Raw genomic sequence first — 6442 nt, 5'->3', positions numbered from 1 at the left:
CTTGCCTGTTCCTGTTCTATATTTAAAGATTAACTTGTCTTATTATAGGTATGTACTAATGCAGTGGCCTAAAAGAAGTACATTATTGTACTGGGAAACCTACACAGAGAGCCAAGTGACTGTACTGAGAAACCAGTGTGGGGTAGTGCTTAGAGTGATGGACTGGGACTGCCTTCGGCTCTTCACCTTGGCCATGAAACTCACTGAGTGAATGTGGGACAGCCTGTGACTCTAAGCCTAACCTACCTCAGAAGGTAGGTATGAAGATAAAATGGAGAAGAATAGGAAGATTATGTACATGGATTTCTTGCAGGAAAAGAGTTGTGTGCATGTTTCAAACAAATAAATAGATGACTGTTACTTTCCATGTCCTAAATACTTTGCTAATCCCACCCCATGCCCACTCAATTTCTAATTGTAATGAACTGATTAATTTTTTATTAATTTCATGTCCTCATTTGAAATAGACTCTTCGCTATTCTACAATAGATTTTAATGCTTTCCCTTCCAATCTTCCCATAACTTTAATTTTTCAACTGCTATCTTAGTCTATGAGAGGTAAGAATTAATCATTCAGTTTGGATATAGATGGGACAAGAAAAAAGCATCTCCTGCATCCTAAAACTATTGAAGCTTTTGCAAAGAACAGGCGATAGGTGCAGCCGTCCTATGACCTCTAGGCAGCATCTAGAAGCCCATAAGATTTTTTTGGAGGCCCAGCTCTGCCATAAGAAAACAGCTCTAACTTTGCAGCTGGGACTCCATACTTGTAGCACCCCTCCCACCTCCCCTGGCAGCCAATGCAGGAACAATTTTATTAGCTGCATCTCTGAGACAATAAGAGATCAGTCTTATGATCTCAGAGGAGGGCTGTATGGGGTAGGGAGTGAGGAAAGAAGAAAGGCATATCCTGATGGAGCCTCAACCTCCTTCCCTCCCCCTCTGAAGTCTCATAGTTAGTACAAGTAGCTATCTAACAGCTTTGCAGAGCAGGTGAAAACAGGTAGCTTTGCCTCCATGCTCTTCCCATCCTACATAAGATGTCCATCATTCTCCAAATTCAGAGGGTGACAGGCATCCACATTAGATTGCACCATTAGGCTCCGATGCCTTCAATAGTTTTGGCTCCAGAGGAAAACTGCTGGCCAGCAGAGTCTTGCATCATCCTGGGGATTCAGCAGCTTTGATGTCTACTATTCTTCCTAATGGGAAGAAGCCCCATTAGAATTAAGAAATGGCAAGCCACACAAGAAAGCTTAGGTGTGGGCTCTGCCCAGCTTGCTTTAAAAGCATCCTGGAACTGGAAAGGCAAGGTAAGAAGTGTCAGATACTTGTGTTATATTTTTATATATTTTATTGGGATTTTATTGTATTTTTTGTGTTACAACTAGATAAATTTGTTTCAGTGTTTAATAAAATAATAAATGAAAATGCACCATTCATTCTTAGGAAGTGACTAGCTTCATGCATTTTTCTGATGTTCCCAAACAAGTATTATACGATTGCTCTATAGATTAGAAGCCAGGAAATATCTTCATAAACCACCTTGGAATCCCTATTGGCTAAAGACTATGAATGAAGAAGTGCCTAATTTAAAATCTTGCCTCTTGCTTGAGCTTGTTAGCCTGATGGACGATGCTGAAGACATTTTATAACTCTATTGAATCGTACAGGGCTCTTTTTTCAGGAATCATTTGAAACCTAGTGAGCAACTTGCATTATAAACACCAGTTCTGTCTCACATTGCTCTGATCTTTGCTCTATAGAATGAATGCAGCTACTAAGACTAATCCATGTTAGTCATGCAAGAACCTGTCTTTTCTTATATTGATACAGTTGCTTTCTAATTCATCCATGGACACTCCTACTGTGTGTGACTTAGTAAATTTGAGGACACTTGTAGTGAGGCACTAGGAATTTTTGTTCTTTATCTATGTAATACCCCACATGGCCCATCACTTTGAACGTGAAGATAAAAGCAGGATAAAACCTTCCATAAAACAGAATAGTAATATGTAAGTATTTTGTTTGCTGCTACTGTCAGAATCCCGGAATCTCAATTTGAGAAGAGGGAATAAAACTCAGGTTCGTGGGAAAGATCAAGCGTCCAGACTATCTAGGCTTTATTGTATTACCCAGGTTCCCCACAGGTCCATACTCACAATAATGCATTACCAGGCAGGCAGAATGAACTCTGCTGCCAAGCTTCAACACAACTAGAGAGTTTTTATACACTCCCAGTCACATACAGGTACAGGGCAATTGATGACAGAATGCAGAGATTACAATAAGATTCTGAGGTCATCACATACAGAACAGATAAAGAAATGTCAGTCAATCACACAGTAACAATGAGATTACAATATTTCTAATTGCCTGTATTGACACTTTAGTTCAGTAGCTTGAACCCATCTCCAGGTCTGCTTAGACATATAAATCAAGCTACTGAAACTATGCATGAACTCAAAGACTCTTATCTAGACTTTAGACATTCTGAATTGGCCAGGGCACATGGAGCCTCTGGGCTATCAAAAGATACTTCCTTGTAAACTGAATTCCAACAATGACTATTTACAATGTATATTTGGACTGAATGGCTGTCTACTGTAGCCCACAGCTAAAGGTGAGAAAAAGGAGCGGAGCGGGGGAATGCCATTTTAAACAGTGACAGCTTGGTTTTGAGAAGGAAGACAGGATTTGATTCCACAATGCAAAGGCACACAGAAGTAATGTTTTTCAGACAGGATTTATCCAAATTTTCCCAACACTACCTTGCTTACTACTGAGTTCATCATTGTAGTCTTAATTTTTCCTTCTCTGTTGTTATAAAATACTTTGAGCCTGTGTTTGAAAGATGGGATATATAAATGTTATAAATGTATAACTTTTCATAAACTGGTGGCATCCAGTTAATCCATCCCATCACTGGAATGGATACCATCAGTGGAACGGGGTTGGAAACAATTCAACCGCAGCTTCAAAATCTGTTTTTGTGGGTTGGGGAAGCCTCCTAGAACATTTGGAGAGGCACAAAGGCTTACATGAGGGAAGAGAGGAGAGTACACTGCGTGAGCAGAAATCCACTTGTACAATGCTGGATTTTGTCCAAGAAATATTGCATTGGATCCATACTTGGGGAAGACTCAATAAAATCAATGGTTGTTACATCCATCATGTCTAATGTAAGTCCCATTCATTTCAATGAGTCTACGCTACACAGAACTAAGCCTGAGTAAAGTCCATTGCATATAGCATTGATTTGTTTTATTTTGTTTTTATCATGCCCCTCGATCAACCAGTAAATACGATAAAAGAGAAACAAAGCTGCCATCATAAAATGTATTTAGAAAGCAAACAAAACAACTAGACACCATAAATATCCAACCAGTCAAAACTATTTCCCTAAAAGGAAATTCCCAAATTCTGTTAGAAAAAGAAGATCCTTTAGTCCTTCTTATAAGCAAGCAAATTTGATAAACCCCTCAATTCCTAAAGGAGGTTGTTCCATAGTCTCTGGGACACCTCTGTACTTGGATCGTTGAATATGGGGATGTCATGGTTGAGAGCCATGTGAAAAGAAAAAAAGAGGAAAAATAACCGGAATCTACACCAGGGGGAGATATTACACTTCATTATGTAAGGGTTTTAAAAAATCATTTCTTTCATTTGAGGGAATCATATGTTTAACCCAGAAGGCCTATTTTAAAGACATCAGCCATGGTTTTAGTTGCTTTTGCAAGAAAGTTTTTAGATTGTCAGAACAAATTCTTAACTCTTGTTGTACTGAAAAATACTTTCCATTTCATGTATGTATATGTATTCACATTATTATATGTATTCACACATACCTTGCATTGCTATGTGTGAACTTTAGCAGACAACTATTTATGAATAAGACATTTCAGTTTCAATCACAGGAGCAAAAATAAGTGCCAGTGATTGATCTCTTCTCCATGTGTGTTGGATGGCCTGCTGGAGGGATGCTCATAAGTTCCCTCACCACTGCAGCTTGTCATGTTGTGCAAACCAGTGAAGATGGCTTGCTGCAGTTAGCCAGCCACTTCAGAAGCCTAAAGCAGCCCATGTGTTCTGTTGACCATGCCAACAAACCTCATGCAGCAGCTTCACTAACAGGATAAGCCATGCCAGCAAAGATGATTATGAAAATCCTCCTGGCATGCAACTGGAAGGTACTGTGGTTTCTTTTCCCTTCCATGATTGTGTGAATGCACCTGATGAGATGGGAGAAACTAAATGTTCCTTTACACTTGGGAAAACAGAATGTGGTCCCTTCGTTATCATTATAATTATTCTCTGTAGAGAACCGATTCTCCATTCTGATTATACCCGGCACTGAAAAGGACAGCTTGTGTTGAAACATGTATGTAGTTGACATCTTAGCATTCAGCATGGTGAGCTGTGACCCTGAAGGACATCTCAAGTTAAAGTGTACTTTGCTGATAACAGCATTTGCTAACTAAGAAAAGGGAGTTTAAAAGATATTTATTTTGATGGTTTTAGATACTGTGATAGAGAGGGAATACCCCTTGACTGGAAAAATACAGCCTTGTTCTACTTGTGCTTTAGGAGAGTGGCAAAAACCCAGGACATTCATTGCCAGCATTTCTTAAAGTTTAATTTTGTTATTATTTGATAAGTAAAAGGAGCATCGGGACACAATCACAGCATTTTGGATGTTAGCCCTGGTCATCCATCCACCATCCCACATAACTTCCATGGTGCCCAGTGCCATTTACAGTAAAATCTTGGATTTCTCCATTGATTTCAATGAGTAGATTTCACTTGTTTCTAGGACTTTTAAAAATAGAATCTCAGAGTGAATCAGAAGCAACCTATTCAGATAAGATTATAGCTATTCTACATGTATGTGAGCATGTGTATCTGTCTGTCTTTGTCCTCATGTCTATGAATCTATCATACTTTGCCCACTAGCTTTTTCCATGCACTTATTCAATGTTTTAGGCCATTAAGCAGGAGAATTACTAGGTATTCTTCATTTCAGCAGATGCCCATGCACAGCTGTCTGGTGGGACAGATGGCCTCCTAGAAATTTGAGGCTCTTACAGAAATCTTCAGGGCTCCAGCCCTAATGAGCTACTTCCTAGTACTGCCTTACCATGAAGTTATTCATAGAACTGGTGGGGCACACACTGCCCTCTGTATTCCTTTTTCCTTGTTTTGGCATTTTTCAAATCTCAGGTTTACTCTGAGTCTGCTACCACTTTCTTGTGCATGGTTGTTGCAGTTGTGTCAACAAGTTCCTAATGGTAGGACTGGCCTTGGCTACAGGAAAGACTTGCTTTCATATTAGAATGCATGATGATTGTGTAAGTGAGGGTTAGGGTCAGGGTCAGAAAAATCTGGACCTTGCATGTCTTAGAGTCTTCTGCAGAGGTTGTGCTTCTTGCTGTAAGATGCAAAGAGAGAGAGGAGGTTCAAAGTCAAGATAGTTGCTGCCACAACACAGAAGGCAGTGCTGGGCTGAGATATCAAGCATCTGGAAGCAGAGCCTGAATGGCTTTCTAAGTGCACATGTGCATGCACACACTCAAGAAAAAGTTCTTAGAATGTGAGGGAAAAGTCCCTGGCATTATGAACAAATCTTCTTTGGATCCTTTTTTAAATGACCTTGAGATCTTATGAGGAAGAAGTTTGACACTCAGTGGTTCAATGCACTCCACTGCAACCCTATTTGACACACACCCTGGAACTAGTTTTCTTTCTTCTGCTTTCAAGCCCAGAAAGTTGCTGAGAAATCTGAGGCATGTAATCCAAATTAATCTTCATTAATATATGCTTTCACGGGGAACTGTATTTCTCTGAAATTAACATTCTTAGTTTCCTCTCTTATCAATATACTATACAGTGTTGGGGAGGTATCCCTCATTCAGTTTGCCAGTCTCTTCTGAACCAGCATCAACATGTTCCAAAGAAGTTGGATGTTTTGTTATTTTACTTCTAACAACAAGTGATACTACTGCTGAATTTACCTATAGTCCACCACAGTAGTTTTTCCTACAATGTGTTTGAAAGACAGACTGGACATTATTGCTTTTCAGGATTAAGGAGAAGCTTTCTTCATTGAATGACTAGGATAGCACATGACACATTCTGCATGACACATGACACACTCAGCTTCGCACTGGATTCTTCAATAAAGATATAATGTTTGTCTATCTCTCCTAATGGTGGCTTGTCTTCTTCCAGTTCAGTGGTTTGTAGAAATTTCTGGAGAATAATGGAAGCCTGAACTGGGATCCCAGGTGAGCCATGTTGGCTTCCAGTTTGAGGCTCTCCACTCCTGATCTACACAATCTTTCTAGAATCAAGCTGAGCATTTCTGTCTTTCAGATATAGAGCCAATGGAAAGAATTGAAAGTGTCAAATTCATAGCTGCACATTTATGCATGCATTATTACCT

This window comes from Varanus komodoensis, unplaced genomic scaffold, assembly GCF_004798865.1.
Source record: "Varanus komodoensis strain SLA01 unplaced genomic scaffold, ASM479886v1 scaffold14_1, whole genome shotgun sequence".
Lineage (NCBI taxonomy): Eukaryota > Metazoa > Chordata > Lepidosauria > Squamata > Varanidae > Varanus > Varanus komodoensis.
Note: the sequence above shows the minus strand (reverse complement) of the source record.